This window comes from Myotis brandtii, unplaced genomic scaffold (genome assembly GCF_000412655.1).
Source record: "Myotis brandtii unplaced genomic scaffold, ASM41265v1 scaffold59, whole genome shotgun sequence".
NCBI classification, from domain to species: domain Eukaryota; kingdom Metazoa; phylum Chordata; class Mammalia; order Chiroptera; family Vespertilionidae; genus Myotis; species Myotis brandtii.
Window position 1 is genome coordinate 4,616,977 of NW_005370223.1, and position 27,882 is coordinate 4,644,858.

Here is a 27,882-nt window from a genome sequence, read left to right on the forward strand (position 1 = left end):
AGGGCAAATGAAGATGGGCTTGTTGGCTGACTTCCATCCTAATATTTCCTGTGAGGTTATTAGATGCTGCCAGCTAAGGATCTCATTAGCTTAGTCCAAACTATTCTATCAACAGCCATTTTCCTCTGTCACAGCTGATGCTGAGAGTCGTGTGTCATAAAACGCCATATACTCCCAAAGTTTAGAACCCTGGCTGAATGAAAATAAATCACTGTTGTTGAATTAAGTGACCCATGGGATTCCCAAGAGAAGTTTCCTTTATATTTTATAGTTATGTGGTAAAAACTCATGATTTTCCATACCCATGTGGCTTTTCTGCTTATTCCCTATAATTTTTCTAAAACGTTATTCCATCATTCTATTCAATAAAAAAGATCGCTTACCTCATTTGCTCTCAGGAATAAGAAAGACTTGCTCTCAGGAATAAGAAAGTTTCACAGGAATTGCATTTAGCAATGAGATGATAGAATTCTTTTCCTCTGGACTTACCAAATAAGATTACCAGCAGACAAATGCTTCTCTAGAATTCAGGACAGAAGGCCCAGCTATTGTATATTTATTCCATAGATCAATATCTATACCCAAACTCACATTTTTAAGGCATCAGCTTTAACTGTTGCCAAGCATTCCCTTAAAAGTCAAGGCTCTATTGGTATAATGAACAGTATTAGAGGATTGAGAGTATACTTGTGAATTGCCTGAGTAATGCTTATTCATTTTGCACCATGGATTCTGTCAAGTAGAATTCCAATTGTGACCATACACCATGCTCATTTCTATGTAGAAGAGAGAATCTATGGCTCTCATAATAGCTCTGTATTTCAGAGGGATGCTGCTACATTATTTTATACCTAATCTATGTACTTGGTATGTCTTGATTTCTGCCTTGCCCTGTGAATTACAAAAGTAACTTACCTTATATTCTTGGAGTAGGGGAAGTAATATATCATTTGTGACAGCAGCAATTTCTGAGCCACAGATCCACTTAATATAAGTTATTATACTTAGACTCTAAAATCATCCAAGATTCCAGGAAATTTATGGAGAAAATAAGAGTTACCCTTTGACATTCCCGGAGAATAATACTGGTTCATCAATGTTGATATAAGTTTCCAAAGACTTGCCAAAAACTTTAAGTATTAAATGCTCCCACATGCAATAGATTAGTGATCTCGTTTTATAAGTACCGCGCTAACCGATTGCACCACTGGAGTTCCTAGTGATCACTTATTAATGGGACAGATGATATCTGCTCTACCCATCTCACAGGCTTGTGAGAATCTTATGAAGTAATTTATAGGAAAAAGTACAAAGTGTTATTTTAATATTAAATATTATTAAAAATAATAGTTTCTTTTTATTAAATTTATTGGGCTAACATTGTTAATAAGATTGTATAGGTTTCAAGTGTACAATTCTATGATATGTGTCTGTATCTTGCATTGTGTGCCCATCACCCAAAGTCAAGTCATCTTTCTACTGCTCCTGACTCTGACTCAGGAATGGTCCTGAAGACCATTCCTGTCCAGAGTAAAATGGACTGGCTCCGTGCTTCTGAATGTGGAGCCTCTACCCCATGTGAAAAGGCAAACTGGGAACTAGGTCACCGATCTGGAAGCCCAAAGAAATAAGTAAATGTTTCAAATGGTAACTGGGGCATAAACATCTTTGTGAATTGATATGGAAGGAGATCCGTCCTGTCAGTGCCCCAGTTAACACTCTTGTGATGGTCTGTTCTGACTCCGACTGTTCTTGAAGTGGTGCAAGTCTATCCACAGGCCTTTCTTTTCCCTGATTGTCTGTCTTCTCTTCCCATGAGCCCCTTTGTTGCTGGCTGATAAATTATGTCTCAATGTCGCTGTTGGCCTTTTGGCAGCTATGCCTGCAATTTTTAATAAACAGCTAGCACAAAGGAGTTGACTCTGATGGACCAATAGTCCAAGAATACACATCACAGAGAGACAGGCATCTTCAGTTAGTTCAACAGTCAGCTTGCTGGAGAGAGCTCCTGGAAGCAGATGAATTGGAGTATTGTGACTTTTTTGTTTTTGGCCATGATTTCGTTGTGTAAGGTTAGGCAAAGTGCAACTGCGCTGAGGCACTCTAGAGGAGAAGGGGTAAATGTCACGGGGCTGAATTTGTTCACTGAGCTCAGAAAGAGCCTCTGGGGGAACAGGGGAAGCAGCTGGAAGGTGAGAGGGGGCAGTAGATGGGCAAACTTACCCCCTCAAGATAAGTGGAGAAGGGTGCATAACGTGGCTGTGTGGTCTTAGCCCAGCTCAGGCAGGGTGGTAATGGGGCTGGACTTCCCATGAAGAATGGAGGGATAAGTGACAGGAATGGTGGCAGGGGTGAGGGGCACAGAGATGAAATTACATAACCTATTAGACACATTATTTAGTAATTAAAAGAGCCCAAGAGTCATGATTTTCTTTTTAGAGCTATAAAAAAAGGCAAATGTTAAAATATGAATAGCATGCAAACTCAAACCAATCATATCAAAACCTCAGGTACTCTGCCCTAGCCGGTTTGGCTCTGTGGATTGAGTATTGGTCTGCAGACTGAAGGGTCCCGGGTTCAGTTCTGGTCAAGGGCACATACCTTGGTTGCAGGTTCAATACCACCGCCCCCTCCCCAGCCCTGGTTGTGGCACGTGCAGGAGGCGACCAATGGATGTGTCTCTCATGGCGATGTTTCTCTCTGCCCCTCCCTTCCACTCTCTCTAAAAATCAATGGAAAAATATCCTTGGGTGAGAATTAAAAAAACAACACCAACAAGAACAGCAAACAACCCTCAGGTACTTTCTGTGGGCAGCCTAATTTCTAGTTCCTGAGTGAAACTGCGGGCATGTTCCTGCCCACGGGGGCAGAGGTGGGGTTTCATGGCAGTGGTGACGCCTGCAAGGTGTTCTGGCAATGCAGGGGAGAAAGTGACAGGTCGTGTATGGAAAAAAACTGGAATGCTTCCCTGGGCTTGGTGCGTTCACTGGGCAGGAACATTGAGGTGGGTGGGGCAGAGCAGGCGGGCATGAATTGTAGGGGAGGTACTGGGTCCCAAAACACCTTTACAAAATTGGAAAACCTGTGCCATTAATATTAGTGGGGAAACCATAGGACCCCCAATCTGTTGATCTGAAAAACATCTATTATATAATCTTTTACAGCATCTTTTTAGTCCCAAATGAGAATAATAAACCTTCTTCCCAAGACAATGTATAAAAAATGCTTAGCAGATATTGGTTACTAAGAAACATTTTTCACAAATTTAAAATTTAGTGTATAATTAAACCACAAATAAAGACTCTCCCCTTTTGTCAAGAAGGTAGGCCCAATAGGGATGCAGGATAAATGCAGAGCTAGTGCCAAGCTCTCCAGGAAGTAACTAGGTCTTGCACAAGGTGTTTTGAAAGAACTGCCAGACATGGGTGATTAACTACCCTGGGGGGAGGAGGGCAGACAAGGAAGAGAGAAAGCAGAATGAAGAGGCAGTCTGGAGGAGAAATAATAAGTTTTGCTTTAGGCATGACATGGTTGAGCTGATGGTAAGCCATCCAGCAGGCCTAGAGGAAGGTCAGGGCGAAAGCTGTCAATGAGTTATTTGCTTAGAAAGTGGGCCCTGAAGTCCTGAGGTGGGCGAGTCCACAAAGTGAGAGTGTGGGTTCAAAGAGGAGCATGGAGGTCAGAACAGTGGAGCCTCTCAAGTTAGGATGTGGGAAGAGAATGAAGTGCGGACAAAAGTGTTGAGAAGGTGGGTCTGAGAACTGGAGAAAACACACTATTGCTAGGTCTCTGACGTGGGGCAAGAAGAATTGGTAGCATCAATTGACCAGTAGATTGGCAAGGAAAAAGTCCTTGGGCGTGTCGAATTGAGTTCATAGATGACCTTTAAGGGCACAGCTTCATGAGATTTCTGAGGATGGGAGCCAGCCGGCAGGGTCTGAGGCATGACTGATGGTGAGGAAAGTCAGTGAAGATTTTCTTTGGCCAGGTTTGGCTTTAAATTCTAGCGCCAAATGGCAAAGATTAAAGGTCTGAGTCATCAGTGTGGAGTTCGGTTTAAAAGGTTCTGTGGGCCTTTTTTGAAAGGCAATTAGTGAACCAAAGGAAGGCAGTAAAGGTTCGTCAATATTTTTGTAAGCCTTTGAATTTTCAAAGCGCTTTTTAGCACAGCCCCTCTTGTTTTACACACTCCCAAGAAGCCCCTGGAGGCAGGTACCAGCATTTCCATCTTACAGATGGGGCCCTTAAAGGGGCTAGATGTTGTGGCTGGCTTAAGATGTCACCGCTGGTGTGTGGCCGCAAGGGGACTCAAATTCTGTCTCCTCATCCCCTGTGTTCTAAGATGTCATTTCAATTCACAGTTAACGAGGAGCTTTTAGGCAAAGAACTAGGATTCTAGGCCTCAGTGTTCTGTTTTGGGCCAAAGTCAGGACATGTGGTTACTTGCTGGGGATAAATATTCCATGTTTGTTTTGGTGAGGAGGATGGGTCACAGTCGGCCGGATTAGTGTGGCTCAGAAATGAGACAGAGTACATTTACTTCATTCCACCATGGAGGGTAGCTAGAACAGCCGCTCTTGGCAGCATCGGTCTCTCAGTAGGTTAACTAGAATGTGCCCAGTACCAATTGTATGCCAGAGTCCAGAGCGCTTCAGGGTACAAAGATCCATCATGTCCCCAGATAGTAACAGAACAGAGAGTGAAACAGAGAGTTGTGTACATACACACAATCGCTGTGGTAATTATAAAATTGCTTAGAAGAAATAGTCATTTAAAGGTTGTTTTGGCAGTGTTTGGCACAGTTTTCATTCTAAATGCATGGATGTTAGGTAAATAAAATTATCAAACGAACGAATAACAGATAAGTAATGAAAATCTAAGCGAGTTCAGTGGGGAATTAAAGAAGTACAAGCATAGAATGTGTACGTGTGTTGCATGTTGGAGGTGATGATGGGCAGATGGGGTTCAGTAGAAAGAGGAGGATGGCTGTGGGGATCTGGCCAGTTTGGACCAAGACTGAGAGGCAGTGGAGTGCAGAACAGATGCTGGAAGGTGGCCAAAGGCAGCCGGTGGGAATGAAATCTGCAGCTGAGGATAAATGAGGCTGGAAGAGAGCAACGAATGGCCAGTAAACAGCCAGTTGCCATGTTTTCTCCTCGTCTCCATCTCTGAGAGAAGCTCCCAGGCACATACCTTGTTCGGGGCTAAGGTTTTGACGGCTGTTGTTTGCAGTTGGAATTCTAATTTAGGCAACAGCTCCCTGCCAATTAGCCCAGCTTTTTCTGATGGTTTCTACGCCACTTCCCTGTCCTGGCATTCTACAAAAACCTTGGCTCAGAGAAGAGAATGTGTCCTTGAATGCAGACAAATTTTAGAGTGAGCAGCAGCATCCTTTTCCAAAAAGATGGAACTTTGTGCAGCCAGTAAGGCACAAAACATTAGGTTTGTGAATGTTGATCAAGCAGGACTCTGGAGTTTAATTTTAAAACAGAAGTACAAAAAAAGTCACATTTATTCTAAAGCATGAACTGTCACCATCTCATCTTTTTCATCTTACGCTCTTTTCTAACGTTTGAATTTTTATCAAGTATATGCATTACTTTTTAAAGAAGCCTAGAAACAAGTTTAACTTTGTTTAACCCAACAGATCTGAAATTCTATAATTCTATAATTCCTCTCCCCCCGCCCTCCCTATAACATCCAGAGTGCAATTTGGGAAATATTTTCCCAGGTTCACTTTCCTTGTACCATTTTTCAAGATCCAATAGTTTTCTTGTTTAAGTCTAGGAATGTACTGGTTTTAGAAGACTTTGATCCGAGGGTTACAGGGAAGCCCGTTTTTATAAACTTGACTTCAGCGGAATCACTGTAATTGAGTTCAGTTATGCCAAAAGGCTAAACGTTTATTAGTCTTTCCTGCCTTCCAAAAAACTCTGCTGATGCAAATCAAGTTGTTCTTTCCACAGAGCACTCACTTTTAGCTGACCTAAGTTTTTTTCCACCCTCTGTTTCCTATAAACCTGGCTCCCAGTTGTTCTGTGTTGCTATTCGCCTGCATCCTTGCTAAACTCTTTAAGATCGGGAATGCCGTTTTCTTGTTAGAACAAGCATTTGCTGAGAGTAGATGTGAAAGGCACTCTGCCAACACTGTCTCTCTTTCTTACAACAACCTGGCAAAGGTGATATTCCTGTTCCCATTCGACTGATGAGGAAGCGGAGGTCCAACAGTGACTTGGCCGAGGTTACTCAGCTTTGAAGGGATGGGCCTAGGATTCAAACCCATGTCTGTGACCCTCCAGAATAACTGTGCTCTTTCCGCTCGATTCTGATTCCTTACACTGTTCTGCTGCTCGAAGCAGGTCTTCTTTTTCCCCCGACAACTATTTCTCTGCTACTTGAAATGCATCTCCAACAAAAATGTTCCAACTCCTCAAGGTTTGTGCTAAAACAATCAGAGGTTGATAAAAATGCTCCTAATGGATTTTATAACAAAGATAATGCTTTCAAGATTCAAATCTTCTTCCTTATCATCTGTTCTAGTTTGAAACAAATTTGCAAGAAAACCCTGTGTGGTTTGAAACTATTATTATTTTAATCTCAGCGGAAGAGATACAACTGTCCAAACTAATTAAATTAAAATGCTATTTAGACTTGAAAGAGTTGCACGTCTAAGGGGATAAGATTCACAATCTCTCATGTGTAAGTTCTGCATATCCCAGCTGTCCAGGATGCTACACTGCATTAGTTGTGCGTCTCTTTAGACTCTTGTTGGCTCTGACAGTTTCTCAACTGTTTTCCACGACCTTGCCAGTTTAGAGGGGTGCATCTCTTTCAGTTGCCTCCTTACTCCCTTTCCTACCTAATTTGTGGCAGTAAACATTAGGGTGCCCTTTACAGTTTGGGCATAAACTTGTGAACAAATTACCCCAAATAGGAAATGTGGGAGCCCTGGACTGGGAGAGCCAGGAGCACAAGCAAATGCTAAATGAACCAGAGTATAGACAGTGTTGCCTGCGTATTACTATCTTCTTGTTTGTACTGCTTTTCCTTTTGCGTTTCCGCTTTCATTTTTTTTTTTTTTAAATCTTCTGTGACTAGCAAGTGCCTGAGAGGTGAGGGAATGAGATTTTTCAGCTTTTCACGGCCCTCTGTGCGTCTCTCTCCTCGGTGTCAAGAGCACAACTCGGGAAAAAACAAAGCCCAGTGGACCTGACTTTGGCTCACATGTGCGCACTTGCGGTCTTCATTTCTGGTCCTCGTCTTAAAGTCGAGAAATGCTTTGCTAGGCTTATTCTGGTATTTCCATAATCCCTGTGCCTGTGCCCAGAAATCTTGCTACAAGGTCCCTAGGAATGGATGATAAAGCCAGACTTCTGGTTTTATCATCACTGGGGCTTTCTTTGCATCCATAAAGTAAGATTTATGCTAAGCAAATGAATGTGTAGACTTTTTAATTTTTAAAATAACGTCCTTATCTTTCCCCCTTTAGGACTTACTGATTATGACAGTCTTTCAACATTAAGGTTTTAATGCCAAAATTGCTGCTGCTTTTTTTTTTTTTTCCAAGGGACTGGGTAACTACTTTTAGATAGTTCTGACTCCTCGGCTCATTTGCTAGGACAGCCAAATTTTGCCAGGGGTTTTGAGTTCATCTCTGTGAACTGGTCAGTGCCTCAGTTGGATAAATATGACATTGTTTCAACAGCAGTTGCCTGATTGATCATCTTCTCTAGCTGGTGTTATTGCTATTGTTGCCTTCTTGTCAGAATGTTGGCTTTCTTGAAGATGACTTGATTGTGTCAACTGCAGGGGAATTATACATTTCAGTTAAATCTTTCCCTATCTTGGCTCTATATGGATTTGCTTGTTTGGAACACATTTATTTATGACTGCTTACCCTTCTCATGGCTTCTCTCTTCTTTTGCTCTTTCTCCTCCACCTTCTCCTTTCTCCCCCCTCTATGCTGAGGTGAGGTGTGATTAAGTCAAATAAATGAAAGTGTGAAGAATGGTGTACATGCATGAAGTTCTCAGGGAGTATTTGTGGTGTGTTAATCCAAAATGACTTCTTCAGGGAAGTGGATTAGAGGGAGGGCAAAGGGATCAATTGTACAGTGGTGGATAGAAACTAGACTTTTGGTGGTGAGCGTGACGCAGTACAGTTGACCCTTGTACAACATGGCTTTGAACTGTGCAGGCTCACTTATAATGTGGGTTTTTTAATATAAATATACAGTCAGCCTTTTGTATCCCCAAGTTTCATATCTGTGGATTCAAGCTAACATAGGATGTGGAGGGCCAACTATATGCATTGTTCTATATCATCCTATGTAATAAAAGGCTAATATGCAAATTGTCCCCTCGACTAGGAGTTAAACCGGGAGGAAGTTCGACCAGGGGGCAGGGCTGGCCAACTGCCCGTGGCCCCTTCCCGCGGCCGGCCCGGCCGATCAGGGAGGGCTGGCTGGACCCCACCCGTGCACGAATTTGTGCATCAGGCCTCTAGTTTTATATAAAAGACTTGAGCAGCCATCAATTTTGGTATCTGTGGGGGTCCTGGAACCAATCTTCCAAGGATACCAAGGGATGACTGTAGTTAATTTTGGGGGAAATCAAAGGTTATACATTTATTATTTTTATTTTATTTTTATTTTTTAAAGGTTATACATTTAGATTTTGGGCTGCATAGGGGTCAGAACCCCTAACCCTCAGGTTGTTCAAGGGTCAACTATATATACAGATGTAGAATTATAATGTTGCACACCTGAAACTTATATAATGTTATAAACCAACATCTCCTTTAAAAAAAAAGAGAGAGAATTTTTTTGACCTGAGGCTATATTTGGGGATCGGGTGAGGAGGGGGGAAGAGGAAAGGGTTGGATGGGTATTTCTGAGTGAGAAATCTTCTGTCGTTATTTGCTTATACCAGGGATTGGCAAACTTTTTCTGTAAAGGGGCAGATAGGAAATATTTTAGGTTTTACAGACCATGCAGTCTTGGTTGCGACTACTCAGCTCTGCGGTTGTAACAGGAAGACAGACATAGACAATATGTCAATGAACGAGCATGGCTGTGTTCCAATAAAACTTGGTTTATGGACACTGATGTTTGAATTTTATATGATTTTCACCTGCCATTAAATGGTACTTAAAAATATTTTTAGCTATTTACACATGTAAAAACCATTGTTATTCTGTAGGTCATACAAAACCAGGGGAAGGGATAAGATGAGCCTGCAGGTTCTAGTTTGTTGACACCCCACTTAGTCCAAGATCCCTCTTCTACCAGCCACCAAACCAAACAAGAAATAAACAAGCGGCAAACTGAGAAACAGGGTTATAGGAGTCAGGGGCAGGTGTCCTCTGGAGGATCATGCCATGCAGGTAGCAGAGGGGCAGAACAGTGCTCCAGGCAGAGGGACATCGCTATGCCTACTAGAGCTGGAGGACAGTGTCGGCTAGGCTGCTGATGCTGAAACAGCTACCCTTTATAAAGCACTCACTGTGTGCTAGCCACTCTACTTGCAGTGTCTGATGAACGCTTCACTCTCTTATGTGGCAGGTGTATTGTCCCAGTGTAAGAGGTACAGAGCTGCCGAACACCTTGCCAGAGTCACACGGCTTGTAAGTAGCAAAACCAGGATGCGAGCCCTGGCCTGGCTGACCGGGCCCACAGCTTCCTTCCTTCCCCCTCCCCAGGATGGCCCCAATATCCTCATCCTGCTGGACTTATCCCTAAGCAAGTCTTATGCTAAATGGGAGACAGCTTTAAAAAACTGGCCAGTACCTGTAAGGATGAGCAAACGCTCTGAGCTTCTGACTTCCTCCCTCTGCCACTTTAGGAGTGGGCGGGTGGCGGGGGGGTAGTAGGAGGAGGCGGCATCAAAGAGGTTTAATGGGAGAGACCAGTGAGCTTGCTCCTGGCTCAGTTGTTTACTACCTGTGTGACTCACTTAGCTCCCTGAGCCCCCATTTCCTTGTCTGAAAAATGGGGAGTAAGAGTAACTGTGTGTAAGAATTGAATGGCTCACGAGGCTTGTGAGAATGTAATGAAACGATGCCTGCAAGCCACTGACATAGTGCTTGTCACAGAGGTACTCGTCAATGCTGGCACCCTTCAAGCGGCCATTGTTTGCTCATTCATTCCAAAAGCATCTATTAAGTGGCTGTTGTGTGCTGGGCACCACATAACTCAGGGATTACCACACGAGGCATCCAAGGAGCTGGCAGTCTAGCAGAGTAAGAGGCATATACGCAAAGAAGCCTGGCAAAGTGCCCCGGGAGCACATGGGACCAGAGAGCACTGGGGAAGAAGTGGCTATTTCCAAGTGAGTAGGTGAAGGGGCACGGAATCGGCGTCCGTCCGAGCAGATGTTGCAGAATTTATTCCCAGGGAACTCAAGCTGATCCCTGTCATTCCTGTGGCTGATCACTCACCAACATAAATCTTGTCTCCTGGAAAAGATTTTTAAAAAGCCATTTTTCCTAAAAGCATTAAAAAAAAAGTCTATGCAAATTTTGGAAAGCAAAACAGGAAACCAAATGATAGGCGAGGGAAAACACTCCTTCCTTCTCAAGTCTCCTGTGCTTGGAAGTTTCCTGCCAGGATGTTGACCAGAGAAGCAGCCTGACCGCGAGTCCGTTATTCCTCATGAGTTTCTTTAAAAAGAACCTGGTTTCATTTTTTTTTCCCCACATTCCGGTGGCCTTGGGAAACACCTCCTACAGAAATAGAAGTATTCAAAAGAGATTTGGGGAGAAGTGATTCCTTCTGGGTCTAAACTGCCCGTGGATAACATTGGCATACTGCCTTTGAGTCTGCGCTGAATTTTTGTACAAAGCACGTTACAGCCTGAAAGGGCTGGGGCAGGCTGTCGGAGTTTGAGTTCTGGCTCCACAATGAATACTAGTAGTTACATGACCTTGTGGCTATTGGGAGAGATGAACGATCCATGTAAAGTAATGACCATGGCACTTGGCCCAAGAAATGTTAGCACTTTATTATTCATTTTTATCTCCTTAGAATTCATCTATTACAGCCTCTGAGGCTAAGTACAAGTCTGGCCCGCCTTCCCCATGTGGGCCGGTCACTGCCGGTCACTCTGCCCCTTTCTTGGTTCAACATGCCATGTGTTCTCCCCTCCTCGGTCTTTTCACTGCTGTCCCTTTACATGACCACTCTCACCTCCTCGCTTCACCTCTGTGACTTTTACTCATCCCTTGCATCTCAGCTCAAATTGCGTGTTCAAGGAAGCCTCGTCTGACATCCCAGTCTAGGTTAGGTGTCCTGGTGAATGTGCCCGTAAGTCCAGTCTCTTTTTCATTGTGACATCGTCACACTTGTCGTTACTTGTTTATGTCCAATTTCATACTGGAACGGAAGCTACGCGAGAGCAGGGACCATGTGTCTCATTCACTGCGGGCCCCCAGCATCTAGCTCAGTCCCTAGAGTAAAATGGCACTCTATGGATAGCTGTTGACTGAGAGGTAGGCTGGCAGGTAGCCTCTTTTTGGGGGGATTTTCTGTTACTTGCAGTCAAAGCTAATCCTCAGTAACACAAAAATAAGGCAAAGGGTGCAGAGTAAAGGAGGAGAGCACAGAACAGTTTTCATATTGCCCCCAAATAACCAGGATGCGATAGCAATGTCTCAGAGGAAGAGCTGGTTGAGTTGGTCGGGTGAGTAAGATTCTGGCAGATCTGGGAGGCAAGGCCAAGGTGTTGTTTCAAGGCCGTGAGCAATGCAGAGTCATGAGTTACGTGCTGAGCATCAGCAATGCCCTCCAAAGCGTCTTCAGGCATTGGAGGGCATGGCTGACTGTAGAGGGGAGAGAGGCATCAGAAGGGCTATGGCAGCGTGAACCAAGGGTTGGCTGCTGGAGCTCAGAGCGAGAGGAATGGAGTGTGGGAAGGATCTCACAGCTTTGTTTCTGCGCAGTGAGGACAGAGATTTCATAAGGCTCACATTGCTGGTGTATAATTCACTGAATTTAACAACATAACAATGATAATGGAATTATTTTCCTTTTATAAACAACTCAGAGAGAGAGGGGGTTACTAAGGCAGGGTCATGGAGACCTGGACAAACCAGCTCTCAGTGCTTTGGGTAGCCTTGGCCATGGAGTCAAATCTGGAGTTATCCGAGAAAGAGAGCGTTATTTTGTCTCAGCTTTAAGACAAGATTCTAGGATGGAATATTTGTTTTAAAAATTCTTTTCATTAAGAGCTGGAGAATAATTTTGAGCTATTATGAAGTTACAACCTCTTAGCTTGCTTTTTTAAGTTTTATGACACAATGGCAGAGAAAGCCAGAGAAGCCCCTATATCTCCACTCTTCTTATCTCCTTCAGTAACAGAATCTCTGGTTTTCCAGCTGGAAATATGGATACCCAGAAAACACACCTTATTTAGCAGCTTCCCTTGCGAGATGTGGCCCTGTTGCTGAGTTCTAACTAACGAGATGGGGGCAGAAAGATCATGTGGAAGCATCTGGTAATTTTCCTTAAGGCACCCCGTGTCTGCTCTCTGCCCTCTCTCTTCTTTGACCCTTCCTCTGTCTTGCTGCTACCACACGGATGTGGCCACTCCTAGGGATGACAGAGTGAGGGGACAAAGCGGGTTGGAGCCTTGAGGACTGCAGAGTCGCCACACCAGCCCTGGACTGCCTACCTGGACCTTCAAAGGAGCCTGAAATAATTGCATATTTGTGTTCGCCTCTCTTTGGGCAGATTTTCTGTTACTGGCAGTCAAAACTAATCCTCAGTAATACAAAACCCAAAATTTGGTTCTATTAACTCACGTACCTTATTACAAATATTTTAAAACTTCTCTCCTCATTCATTCTGCCCTCCCCACCATCTGTCTCACATGTCATTGATAAATGATCTCTTAAAGTCCTGGCTGGATCATATCACCTCTCACCTCTTGTAACCCATGTTTGAAATCTTCAGTGTCTTCCCTTTTCCCTCTCACCATGTTACGCCTCCCCAGCCTGGTATGTAAGGGCTGCGATCTACACCCACCCTACCTTCCCAGCCTTCCTGCAGCACTCCTTCTGCTTGGCTTAAACGGCCCTCTTTTCCTGAACGGTCGATCTTCTTCTCTGTCTCTCAAAGTTCTCCACAATCAAGGCCCATCTGTACTATCCCCTTTCCCAGGCACAGGACAGGACCCCTCTCTCCACGCTACATCCACACCACTGAGTCTCTCTCACCTGACAGTTATACTCCGGGTGCCCTTTAATTATTCTGTCCTTATTTTATTTCCATCCTAGAGAGCAAATTTTGTGAAAACAGAAACTATATTGATTCCTCTGTGTAATCTCTACTGCACTTGTTTAGGACACAGGCCTAGTAGTTAGTTGTGGGGTTGAATGGCCAAGGCTTCTTGGGATAGAAAGAAATCAATAGGATTCATGGGTGATTGATTTGCTTTAGATTTTACTGTTCAATTTCTTTCATGTCTTCCAGTTCTTCTTGAAACAAAACCCTATACTGTCTTGCATATTTAGTTCTCTTCTCTTATTAAATTGTAACCTCTTGATATCAGAGACTTTTTGTGCGTGTTTTAAAATATATTTTTATTGATTTCAGAGAGGAAGGGAGAGGGAGAGAGAGATCAAGACATCAATGATGAAAGAGAATCATTGATCAGCTGCCTCCTGACAAGGCCCCATTGGGGATTGAGCCCGCAACCAGGAACTGTTTTAAACTTATTTTCTATTTCCTCCCTGTCGTCTCTCCACCCCTACCCCTAATAGTTCCTACCTCAGTATCAGACTCGCTGAATTGTTTAAAATCAGGAACTGTTTTAAAGTTATTTTCTATTTCCTCCCTGTCTTCTCTCCACCCCTACCTCTAATAATTCCTACCTCAGTATCAGACTCGCTGAATTGTTTAAAATACTTGTTAAAGAAATGAATGTATGAAGTCAAGGTACCTCTTCCTTGACATTGTTCACATTTCTTTTCCCAAACCTTGTTTTTTCTTTTCCACATTCAGGACTTCCACTCATTCTGATGCCCTCAGCTTTCTTCTGCTAAGTTGCCCAAGCATCATTCTTCAGGGACCATTCCCAGCTCTTTTAAGAACTCCCAGGTGTCCAAGAGCCAAAGAGACAAAATAAGCCAGCCTTTCTTTAGTCTCCATAAAATGAAAAAGTGGTGCAGGACCCAACGGCTTGAGGTGCTAAATACTGTTTAAAAGGCATGATCCTAACACAGGCAGGGTTTTTGATATCTACATGGATATGTTTAATTTTTTATATATTTAAATAAAAAACTGATATGAGGCCAACAAGAATAATGCTATGCGGTCAACACTCCAAGATAAATATTGTTTCTATAGCCAATCAAGGTCTGTTCTTGTTTGGTTTTTGTCTGAGCATATCCTACCACTTTTCAAATTGGAATTAAAAGTAGATTACAGTCTGTTCATTTTCTGATTGCAGGCTTTCAAAGTATCACCAGGAAACATGCCCAGGAAGAGATTCTCTTGTTGCTTTGAAACAAAGCTGGGAATGATGCCCAGGACAGCACCCCCAGCAGAGGGTTTATAGCCAGTAGATTCCCCATGGAGACTGCCAAGGAGAAGGATTTCGTTTCCAATGACCACACTGTTTCCTAGCAAAGCTTTCTCCATCTACTTTCCCTGGCATCCCTCTTGGATGGTGTCGTGTCTGATCAAAACATACTCACTTATAAAACTCCCAAAAATGAACACAAAAGAATAATACTACGAGTTTGAGTGGCTTCACTATCTGCATACTTTTTCTACACCTTTTCCGTAGAAGCAACATCACTTTGAACAGCCCAGGGGAGCAGGAACTCGTGTCAGGTGGAGACTGCCTAGCTCTTCGATCACTCTTTTTCTCCTTCTTCCTGGGCACACAGCTAGATTTCATTTCCCAGCTTCCCTTGCAATTGGGTGTAGCCCTATGGCTGACTTTTGGCCAATGAAATATGAGTAGCCTGGCCCATAAAACCTCCCCAGGCTCCAGCATCTTTCCTCTTCTGCAAGGCTGATACAGAGTGGTAGGGCAGCCCTGGAAGCTGTGTATTAGAGATGGTGGAGCCACATTGGGAAGGAATCTGGGTTGGACTTGACCATGGTGAAAAATGAAGTTCAATTGTGATATTAAAGAAATTATATATTTTTATAATTGTTATCTTAATTAAAATACCCATTAACCTTTATTTATTATCATTAAACAAACATGCCTAAAGTTGGTGATAGCAGAAAGTAAAGTTTTAAAAATTCATATACTGTTAGTTAGCACTGCATATCCTGAGTCAATGCTAGGAAACATCAAATGGAGGTGCCGTTCTCAGCCATTACATGAAAATCTGACGTAATTAACTCCTTCTTTTCTAATAGGTACTAATGCTGCTAAACTTGTGCCGCTTTTTAGATAATTTAAAAAAAAACCAATAAAACAAAAATCAGCATTCTATTGACAGTGAAATCAGCTACAATATTCGCGAGATAAAAATGAAGCTATTGCTCAGCTATAAATATTCTCAGTTCTGTGATCAAACAGAACATTTCCCCCAAGGGTCCAAATAAACAGGAAACTACATGATACAATGGACAATATCCTTAACAGACAACACAGCCTGCCAGCTATCCAGACTCTCTTAAACAAGCCACAAGCACATATACAAGGAAATAATTTGAAAATGATTAAAACTAGAGATTAATTTGTTTCTAAAAATAGATATTTCTTGACAATTTAAAGGTGTATTACTGTAACAAAAATCAAGACTAAGGCCCCATTTTTTTTTCTACTCTGGTTATTCCACACTCTGCTTTTGGCATTTGAAGATGCTAAAAGGTTATGGGTTTCTAAAAGTTTTTTTATGCACAAACAGGCTGTTGTCAGCTTTGCACTTACACACCGTCACAATTTCCCTTTCTTGCTCTCCCACAACAACGCGTTCTGCCATGTGTGGTTTGCAACTGCCCCAAGAAACACTTTTATCTAAATGGAGTGACACACATTAGATTGTGAAATTGAAACTACTCATGAATAGATGTCTTTCAAAATGGATTTTGTAGATCTTTCCTCACCGCCCCCTCCCAATTTAAAACTGAAACTTCTATTAAATTTCCATGAAAAGAACCCGTGGAAACAATAAAAACAGACTTTACACAGAACTAAAATACACAGGAGAGAGAAGAGAGGGAAATGGTGGCTATTATATAGAAGTATTAGAGTAAATATTAATGGAGCAGAGGATGGGTATACTAGTATAATAAAGTTCTATCCCAACATTGTATTAGTTGGTGTATGCAAGCAGCAAAAGACTTACTAAAAGTGTTTTTAAACAAATAGGGGTTTATATTTCTTACACAATATAAAGGCTGGAAGTGAGCAGTTGATGGTGTTGAATCATCAGCTCAGTGGGGTGTTGTCAGGGTTAATAACCCTCAGTTCTCTTGGCCTGTCCTTATCAGAGCAAGATGACTGCCCCCGAGGCTGCCGTAGCTGCTAGCCTCACACCACTCTCAAGGAAGGAGGAAGAGAGAAGCCGCTCACAATAGCAACATTTTCTCTCGTGTCACAAAAGCTTTCTGTGTGTAGCTGTGTCACGTGGCATTTCCTAGATGCAAAGGAGTCTGAGAAAGTGAGTGATTGTTGGAGACAGGCAAGAGAGAATGGGAGGGCACGCTGGTGTGTCAGCCACACGCGCCATACGACTGGATGGCTTGTAGCGCTCATGCCTTGTTGATCTCATAGCACATTCTTGAAGCCAAATGATGCTACATGACATGCTTTTCTTAGTCCATGTTCCGATAAGGACCATGAGTAGAATTTCATGTTTTAGAGAAAAGTAATGCTGAACTTTTCTTATTAATTGTGTCCTGCCATCAAGTTGTGACTACCCGTCAGCTCCTCTCCTCTGTCCCTACCTCAGACATTCAAGCACTCACAATTAAATCCTATCTAAACTCTCTAAGAAAACACGCCAAATCACCCAGAAACTTGGGTGAGAAGAAACTCCCTGGTTTCTGAGCATTTAATCTATTCTAAGGCAGCACTTAGAAAATCAGTTAGCAAAGAGATTTCTAGACAGTAACAATTATAAAAAAAAGAAAATCACAATATACAAAATTTTTAATGTTCACTATAACCTGTTAAAAGAGATGGGAGCTTTGAACAATAAAGCCGTCTTCCCCTGTTACACTGTGATAGGTAACGCGTGCATTTAGAATGGATCCAAGAGGACCATTGCTTTCCTAGTTGTGGAATCTTCACGATGGGGAGATAACTTACAATACAAGGAAACACAGCCACTTCCTGCTGAAAAAGAGCAATGGCAGCCCATCTCTCCGCCTCACTCCACCCCCACGGGCCAAGCTCTGAAACAGAGCGGCGAATTATATTTAGCTGTAGCTTCAACGGCTCTGATTTGCCTCCGATTCCCTGCTGTGTGTGCAGCAGCTGAGTGAACTGTGCCGGAGAAGAGTGGGCTTAGTAATTCCGGGCTACGTTCAGTTACAATGAACAGAATGTCTAGCAGAATTTCTCCTCTGCGATAGCTTATTATGTTAAAGCAAAGGAATTAATTACAGGACAGCCACTTGCTTGATTGCACCTCTGAGTCGCATTCCTGCTAAAGACTGGGCAAGCTGTTTATAATATGCTGGCTGAGTTGGAAAGCATGCCCCCCTGTTATGGGGGCCTCTCAAACGGAATAGAAGAAAGAGTGCATACAGAGAGGGAGAAAATTGGGTCCACATGGTGAATTGTATACAATGAAATTGCCTCCTAGAAAAGGGCTGCATGCTCCCCAGCTCAGGTTAAGTTCTACCTCCAAGAAACACCTTCAAAGGGAAAGACTCTTACTGAGCTCGCAGTCTGGAATCCACTTTCAAAAGCCCATGTATGCAGCCACAAGAGGGAACGAAGCACCGACCATGATGAGACGAGGACAAACCTTAAAGACATGATGCTAAGTGAGAGAAGCCAATACAAAGACCACGTAGCATATGATTCCACTTATGTGAAATGCCCACCACAGGAAAACCCATAGAGACAGAAAGTGGATTAGTGGCTGCGAGGGGTTGGGGGAAGAGGAAAGTGAGGAGTAATGGCTAATGGGTACAGGGTTTCTTTTTGGGGTGATAGAAATGTTCTGAAATTAGACAGTGGTGGTAGCTGCACAGCATAGTGAATCTACTAAACCCCCCTAGAGCATATACTTTAAAATGGTGAATTGAATGTTATATGACATATATCTCAATTTTTTAAATGCTAAAAAAAATCTCACATACGAGAGGATGATAATGGAAAGACAATGACTAAGGATATCAAAGGACTTTTGTATACCTAACTCACCATTTTCTTTTACCAACTTGCATGATAAAATAGTTTATGCTCTGTGATGATGATAATAAGGTAAAAAGAGAAAAGACACCCATCCTCTTGGTGTTGCAGCCCAACTGGTGGACTGATGGAGGTTGAGTTTCCTCACCAGCCCATATGGCAGGATTCCTCAGGGTCAGGTTCAAACGGCACTGGGTGTGGTTAAGATTTGTTTCCAAACCTTGCCTCCTGCTGTGATCTTCTACCCACTTTCCCCTGGATATCTTAGGACTTTCCTATGTCTGGGACTTTCTTCACACATGGAACAACCTCTACATTCTCTACCAAATGCCTTCTCATTCAAGAGTCACCTCATCCTCCTCTCTGAAGGCTGATCATCCCGCAATCAGAGCTCCCCCAGTGTGATATTTATCCCTCTATTTTAAAAGTCTGGTTTGTATAATAGAGTGATGTTGGCACATATTTCTTTCTTTCTCAGCAGATTATAAAGTCAGTGGTTCCAGGGTTTACCTCTAACTCATATTTCTAATCCTTGCATGGACTAATGGAGTACTAGCTTGTAGGGGCTTCATATCTCCTAGTTGGATAGAAATGAAGGGATAAGTGAATATCTCAAGACAAAACATGGAGAGCCACATGCAACACAGAAGATCTGAGAGACTTCTCTCCCACATTTTCTAGGCAGGAACTTTATCCATTTTTGCTGAGATTATAGACACACAATGCCAACAAGGGGTGTCTCTAACACACCAGGTGTGACTATTAAAAAGACTGACTTTCATTAACAGTGATTGTAAAAGAGACCCTCCACATGTTGGCATTGGCAGCACTGACGGAATAAGCATGTAATAGTTATGCATTTGCTCCTTGGCACTGTAGAAGGAAATGTCACATTCTTTTAATTTTAAAAATCAAATGAAATCAGACTCATTTCCAGTCTACCAGAGTTGGTAGGTATGGCAAACGGACCTACGCCAATCTGGATATTCAAAATTACTGGTTTTCATTGGTAGCTATCATAGTCTTCAATAGTTAAGGTCAGTGACAGCCATAACCACACCATCTCCTTACAATGAATGGGAGTTTCCAGCTGAATTCTGCCACACACAGAAACTTATTACCATGCAGGTACCAAAACAGTCATAAAGTTGTTTTGCAGGCTTGGTGAAGGCCCAGACATGGTAATTCTATTTTTAATTCTTTGAGGAACTGCCATACCGTTTTTCCACAGTGACTGTACCATTTTACATTCTCACCAATAGTACACAAGGGTTCCAATTTCTCCACATCCTTGGCAACATTTATTTCCTGTTTGTTTTTTATTGTTGTTGTTGTTGTTGTTAATCCTCATCTGAGGATATTTTTCCATTGATTTTTAGAGAGAGTGGAAGGGAGAGACACAGAGAGAGAAACATCAATGTGAGAGAGACACATCAATTGGTTGCCTCCTGCACACACCCTGACAAGCGCCAGGGATTGAACCTGCAATTGAGGTCTATGTCCTTGACCTGAATCAAACCTGGGACCCTTCAGTCCCAGGGCCGACACTCTATTCACTGAACCAAACCAGCTAGAGCTGTTTTGGGGGGGTTTTTTTGATAGTAGCCATCCTAATGGGTATCAGGTGGTATCTCATTGTAGTTTTGATTTGCATTTTCCTAATCATTAGTGATGTTGAGCATCTCCTTATGTTATTGGCCATTTGTATATCTTCTTTGGAGAAATGTCTTCAATTCCTTCGCCCATTTCTGAATCTTTTCATTCCCTTTGCCCATTGTTGTTTTGTTGTTGAGTTCTATGAGTTCTCTATATATTCTGGATATTAATCCTGTATCAGGTATATGCCTTGCAAATATTTCTCCCATTCTGTGGATTACCTTTTTACCCTGTTGATTTGTCTCTTTATGCACAAAATTTTTATTTTTCATAAGTCCAATTTTGTTGTTGTTACCTGTGCCATTGGTGTCATATCCAATAAATCATTGCCAAGTCTCATGGGGTAAAGTTCTTGTCCTGTGTTATTTTCCAAGAGTTTTATTGTTTTAGATCTTACATTTGGGTTCTTGGTCCATTTTGAGTTCATTTTTCCATGTGGTATAAGGTAAGGATCCAAATTAATTTTTTCCCATGTGGATATCCAGTTTTCCCAGCACCATTTGTTGAAAAGACTGTCTTGTCCCCATTTAATGGTGTTGGTGCCCTTACCAAAAATCATTTGATCATATACGTGAGGGTTTATATCTGGGCTTTCTATTCCGTTCCATTGGTGTATATATGTATTTATGCCAAATCACTGTTTTTATTACTGTATTTTGTAGTAAGTTTTAAAATCAGAAAGAGTGAGTCTTCTAGTTTTGTTCTTTTTCAAGAATGTTTTAGCTATTTAGTGTCCCATGAGATTCTATATAAATTTTAGGGCAGGTTCTTCTATTTTTATAAAAAATTGTCATTGGAATTTTGATAGGGATTGTATTCAGTCTGTAGATTATTTGTTGAAACATTGAAAATTTAACTTTATTAAGTTTCCCAATTCATGAACATGAGATGTGTTTCTATTTATTATGTCTTCTGTAATTTCTTTTAGCAATGTCTTGTAGTTTTCATTGTACAAGTCTTTCACCTGTTTCGTGAAGTTAATTTCTGAGAATTTTATTCTTTTTGATGCTATTGTAAATGAAATTGTTTTTACAATTTTATTTTCAGATTGTTCATGGTTCATGTATAGAAATATGGCTGATTTTTGCGTGTTGACTTTGATCTTGCTACTTTGCTAAATTCATTAATTATTTCTAACACTTTTTTGTGGAAACTTTAAAGTTTTCTACATATAAGATATTATCTGTGAACAGAGATCATCTTACTTCCATCTTTCCAATTAGGATGCCTTTTATTACTTTTTTTTGGCCTAATTGTTTTCGCTAAAACTACTCATACTGTATTGATAATAGTGGTAGAAGGGGACATCTTTGCTTTGTTTTTATCTAGAGAAGAGCTTTCAGTTTTTCAGCAATGCATATGATATATAGCTTTTATTATGTTAAGATAGTTTCACTCTATTCCAAGTTTGTTGGTATGCAAAGATAGTTCAACATACAAAAATTGATCATTATGATACATCACATCAACAGAATGAAGGGGAAAAAATTACATGATCATCCCAATTGGTGCAGAAAAAGCTTTTGACAAAATCTAATTCCCTTTTATGAAAAAAAACACTAAAAAAACAAGAAATAGTTTGTAACTACTTTGACTCTGGAATCTTGAATTTTGCCAACCAAGAATATTGTCTATCATTATCATTATTTTATAAAATTATTTTATTTTCTACCCCCAATGGAATATAGCATTTGGGATGGACATATGTCTATTCATTCATTCAATGGGTATCTATTGAGCACTTACTAAGTGCCAGGCACTGTGCTAGATGCTGAGAATACAATGATAAATGAATAAGATGAATATTTTCCTGTCTTCTTGGAACATCAATCTAGTGGGAAATATGGTCACACAAAGCAAGCAATTTCACAAAATCTCAAGCTATAAAAGTACTGTTGTGGAAATAAATCAAGAACAGAGAGTTGATTTACCAATACACCACTGGTGGGGAAGCAAGTCAATAAAATGGATAAGGAATAGAGTTGGTGGATACACCAAAGTCTCTTAATATGTTTTGTACTCTTCCATATGTTTAAAAATATTTCATGATTAGGTAATTTTTAAAAAAATAAAGTAACCTCATCTATTTGCCTTTTTTTCTTTTTTAAGTCAATTTTTAATCAGATAATGCAACATTTCAGAAATCAATGTTGTGTGAAAATTTATTTCCAATTCTACTCTCACTCAGAATCACCTGGAGCAGTTAAGAATACAGATTCTCATCTCCAGAGATTCTGATTCAGTAAGATTGGTGAAAGACTCACAAATTCTTTTTAATAAACACCCAGATGACACTGAAGCAGCCATGTAAGATTCTCATTTGGGAATCTTGGGTAAAGCAAGGTGTATTATTGGCAATTGTGTGGCTAGACATATGCAGTTTTGTTTTGTTTTTTTAATTTGCTTTTTAGAAAAGACAAGAAGATAATTTTTGTAAGGAAAAATCTTTGTAACATGAATAACTAGCCAATCAGTTCTATGCCTCTACACACTATTGTTTTCAAAGAGGGCCATGTATAAAGAAATTGTCTAGGAGCATTTCTCCAATATAGTAAGTGGCCCCTTCTGCCTAGTCATTATTTTCATCTTAGATACTAGTTTGGATGTGTTCAAGTATTGCTTTAGTTAGTATCCTTGGCTAGGTGAAGAGGCCTATGAAGTCAAGGTCACAAGCTCATCTTTTGATGTAATAATGAGTTGTTTCTCTGGCCATACCCAGCCCAAATGCCCTACAGACACCAGGCCCTTGCAAGCCTTCCTCTGATGGTAGTATAGAGTCCTAGCTGCTAGGTCTTCTAGAAATGACCCCCCCCCCCCTTGCTCCAGCCAGAGCCGCCCTCTTCTCCCACTCCCAGGGCCCCCATCCAAGCAGAAGGATCTTAGAGAAGCTTCTAAAGGACTTTGCCAACATTTGGCAGATGGAAGGGATAAATACCTCTTAGAAACTCAAACTTCAAATCATTGTGTTATTTTAACACTGTCGTTGTTTTATTATTATTTTTAAGTTAGTCTTTTTCTGTTGCTTTTCTTCCTTCTCTTTCTTCTGTAACCAGGAAGCTGAGCAAGGCAGCCTGTCAGGAAGGCCTGCTTCCTGCTCGAGTGCTGTTGGTGAGGAAGCCCTGTTTCCACATTCCTGAGTGCTTTGGGGTCCCCAAAGGAGAGCCCACATTTACAATGGCTGCCTGGTCATGGGGCTGGCAGAAGGCTGCCCCCAGCTTTGTCACTTTGTTAAGAGGCAGCTGCTTATTTGCTGGCCCTTCCTGTCTGGTGAGGGAGGAAGGAAGGAGCACAGTTCTCTTTCTTTCCAACTGCACCAAAACTCATGACACATAGGCCTTTCTCTCAAAGTCCGGAGTGACTCAACTTCAGGTGTCAAACACATTAGTCTAATGCTAGCTATCAATTTTAATGAGTTAGACCAGTGGTCGGCAAACTGCGGCTCTCGAGCCACATGCGGCTCTTTGGCCCCTTGAGTGTGGCTCTTCCTAAGCCTTAGGAGTACCCTAATTAAGTTAATAACAGTGTACCTACCTATATAGTTTAAGTTTAAAAAATTTGGCTCTCAAAAGAAATTTCAATCGTTGTACTGTTGATATTGGCTCTGTTGACTAATGAGTTTGCCGACCACTGAGTTAGACCAATGATGATGGAGAGAGGAATAATTTTCTAATCAATAGAATTGTTTGGAAATATAATATTCTAGACGATAATGTAAATGTTTATCAAGCAGCAGCTGAAGTTAGCCGGGGACACCAATGGTGTTTGCCATAATGCTGGAGCAGACACACCCGGATTCAATGCGTTGTAGTGAGGCCACTTACCCGTGTACACCTGAGAAATTTGCTTAATCTTTCTGAGCCTCAATGTCTTTAATTTTAACATGGAAATAATATTACCTACCTTTTAAGTTTGTTATAAAGATAAAATAAAATATTATATGAAAGCATTTAACATGGGTTCTGGGTAGTCAACAAATAATAACTCACACACAATGCTACCCACAGACTTAGCACTTTACCCATATCTTTTTATTTAATCTTCTCAAGAACTCTGTAAGGCAGATAGTGTGATGATCCCCACTTTACAGATGGGAAAACTAAGGCACAAAGCTGTTAAAGACGATTGCCCAAGGCTCGACAGCCCTACGTGGTAGTTAGAAATTGAACCCATGATATTTGCTCCAAAATGTTGCACCATTTACACAGCATTTTTCTAATATGTGACATCTACCCTTCACCTCTGCCCTCGTGACTACAAAATGTAAACTGTCAGGACTCAAAAAGTAGATGCTTGCTCAGGGAGCATGGCCTTTCTCTCACATTATCTATAAACCCAGTAATATGTCCCAGAGTCTGTTGGCCAAGGACTAGTGGTTATTCTGACCATCCTCTATTGTTATGTCCAATGGCCAAGGTCGAGAAGATGTGCGCCTCTTGTTTTCCTGTTCTGAGGCTTCAGACTGCCCATCACCTTCCTCTTCCCCTCCTCACCCATCTTTCAGGCAGCCATACTGCAAAAGCATATCTTTTAGTCACAAAAGATATAGGATTGGAGTGTGTGGATGGATGCATTCAGAGTAGTCACTGCTGGAGACACCTTTATGGATAAAAGATACCTTATTATAGAAAAAAATGAGGGCTTCCCTTGCCCGACTCCTAATTCTGCTTACAAAGGAGGGTTTCAGAAAAATCTACCCCATTCACATCATCTCTGGTTTCCTGTGTTTGTTTGTCTCAGTGCCTGTCATTTTATCTATATTTAGAGGATTGGCATTTGGGTGTCTGATTTATAAAATGCTGAAAAGAACTCTGGCACTTATTCCAGGCATACTTAATCATGATTAGACTCAAGTGGCAGGGAAACAGAAAAGGATTTGGGAACTCAAAAGGCAGCACAACATCTGGGTATCCCTGCCTGTTTCCAAAATTATGTCTCGTGAAAACTTCCTCTCTCATAAAATGTCATTATAGCAATTGATCTGGGGAGAGGCTGAAACAAGGCATACCCAAATTTGGCAAAGCTGCATCTTTATAGCCAACTATAACATTCTAAAATTTAATTGTGAAAATAATCCCACAGCCTGAAGTTTCATGATATGAAATAATAATAAACAACACAGTCCTCATAGCAACTGGTTAATGTCTAAGCATTTTGAGTGTTGCATAGGGGGAAAAAAAGACTTTAATGGAAAATTTCCATTAATGCCAGTTTTGAGTTTAATAACGTTCATTTGCTAGCTGCCTAAATTATTAAAACTTAACTTATGAATGGCTTTGGCTTTGAAAAAATTTTTTTCCTATTTAAACTCATATGAGGACATTTTTAAAACATTGACTTTTAATCACTGTGTTTGGAAGTCTTTTTAACTCTCCAAACCTTGGTATCCTAGGCTGTGCTGCCGGGACTATCTGTCCTAGCTCACTGTGGGCTCTTTAAGCTGCACTGCGGTACACTTTACCCTTCACCATTAAGACGAGACTGGAGTGTCTACGTACCAAAACCCATCTTCTCTGAAATGCCCTAATGGATAATAGTGGGAACGACTCCATTGCTTCAGAACAATTTACAAAGTACTTCCCATGCAGGATCCAGCAGGGCTCTTAACGATCACGTCTCATTGTTGGCCAATAAGTACGAGTAAGAGGTCAAAGAGAGCAGCACAGAGCTCTGAGAGTAAAGAACAGATAAAGGAAGCATCCGACTCAAATTTTTAAACATCCTCCTTGTGTCACTGATCTCATACTCAAAATGAATTGCCCTAAATTCTTTTAGGAAGGGAAAAGAAAAGAATACATTTTTACTTGTAAGTCACGTTTGCAATTTTTCAGTGAACTTCTTCTTCCCAGTGAGTTAGTAAGTAGACAACACTCACAAAGGGATTCTACATTCAAATGTGAATTTGAGCGAGGCCTCGTTGACATAACTCTTGAGTTCCCAAAACAATTTCTTCACTTTTAGAGTTGGGGATCAAGGTAAGCCTTTTCTCTGTATCTTTAGAGAAGCACTCAAAACCTATCTTCTCTCTGCGTAAGATCCCAACCCTTGATGACATGGTGGCACCCGGTTTGGAGGAGACCAAGACAAAATAGGTTCTAAATGGTGAACAGGCAGGTCTGAACAAATTGTTCTTATTGGAAAGCATTACTGGGAATCAATGAGATTTACTTTCATCATGGAGGAAACCTGATATCTTTCCTGCTTCATGCAGGGGGGAAAAATCCCCGAGCAAACCCCTGGGAAAGGGCCCCTTTTCAGTCCGTGAGGTCGGTGCTGTGTACTTTAGCTGCTGCGTAGAGGACTTCCTGGTTCTTGGCACTACTCTACATCAAACTACCGTGTAAGTGTTGGGAAAACAGTCTTTGGTGCTAATTACATAAGGGTTCAACACCACTTCACACATCGCTAACTGTGGGCTAGGCCAGTTTCATCCTATCAGCAACCTCAGTGTCCTTCCTCCTCTGTAAGGTTGGGGTGAGAGTATTGTACCTACAAACCTCACAGGATGATTGTGTCGATTCTATGAGAGACTGGGTGAAGGTGTCTTACAGAGTGTCTGATGTACAGAAGAACCACAAAAAAATATCAGTTCTCCTCCCCACGCTCTTCCATCTCAGCAAATGAGGTGATAGTTTGTGTGTGGATTCCTGGTGCAATGATGCCGGTAAACAGGAGGGCTCAGTTGGCATTATGAAGCCCATGCCAATATTTGCTGTACCACTCAACAAGTCTGCCTCAGAGGCAAAGGCAGGCCGGGGCTGAGTGTCCATTCCTGAACCCACAGCTGGCCAGTCATTTTCAAAACTGTATTCCCCTCTGCCTCTCACCCAACCCGGCTAAGCACAGTGAGGAAGCAGGTTAGAGCTCTGTGATGTGTCCACTTCAGCCTTCGGTTAACCTGCTTAGGCAGCTGTGTTGAGTCATCAGAACCTCTGTCTTCAGGTTCAAGTTCTCGTCTCTGGGAACCAGCGATGGTGCCAGTTCAGGATCCCTGAGGAGGAAGCTGATAGGACACAGTCATGCTACCAATTTCAGGAATGTTCCCGTGGGCCACCACTGGGCTTCATTGACCTTATCTTGAGTCATTCATTCTCTTACAAACCCTATGAGAAGGCGGGGAGGGGGGTGGTGAGCAGGAAGGGTCAGTACCCTGTGACTCAGAAAACTTCAGCCATGTTTTTCACTGCCACTTAGCAAGTAAATGACAGAATTGGGTTCGAATCTGCACTGGCTGGTTCCAGGAGTCAGTGCTCTCAAGAACTCAACAACTGGAGGAATGCAGGGGTGCCATGGAGAGGTGTCCCCAGGCCTCCTCTGCTGTGCTCCTGGCTGCAGTCTCTGCTTATGTCTATCAAAGTGCTCTGCATGCTGTATCTTTATTATTCATTTTTCTTTTTAAAATATTATTATTATTTTTAAATATATTTTGATTGATTTCAAGGAGGAAGGGAGAGGGAGAGAGAGATAGAAACACCAATGATGAGAGAGAAGTATTGATTGGCTGCCTCCTGCATGCCCCTTGCTGGGGATTGAGCCCACAACCCAGGCACGTGCCCTTTACCAGAATCAAACCTAGGACCCTTCAGTCCGCAGGCCAATGCTTTATCCACTGAGCAAAACCAGCGAAGGCTATTCATTTTTCTTTTCAAATCCATCTTACTGATCTTTGTAAATCAGAATCTGGGCACAATATCAGATTTATTTGGACAGCCTTATACAAATAATGTTTTTCCTTTGAGTTTTAAAGAGGGTTAGGCAGGAAGACAGAATCATGTAGCCCATTCCCGTCCCCCTGATGTACTGAGAAAGAATGACATTCAAGGTTCTGTCTAGACAACTGGAACAGAAACCTCCCAGGCCCTGCATTCCAGAGGCATAGGCCTGGGCAGCGTTTAGCATCAGC

General features: G+C 41.8%; 2 long non-coding RNA genes across 3 annotated transcripts in view; both read left to right on the forward strand.

The window, feature by feature from the left end:
* Positions 1–27,882, forward strand: part of LOC102259749 — a 72,997-nt gene that overhangs the window by 26,400 nt on the left and 18,715 nt on the right. The window lies entirely within an intron of this gene.
* LOC106728324 lies at positions 6,899–13,334 on the forward strand. The gene is made up of 3 exons (XR_001364624.1): positions 6,899–8,045; positions 9,529–9,624; positions 12,350–13,334. It is a non-coding gene; the product is annotated as an uncharacterized LOC106728324 (long non-coding RNA).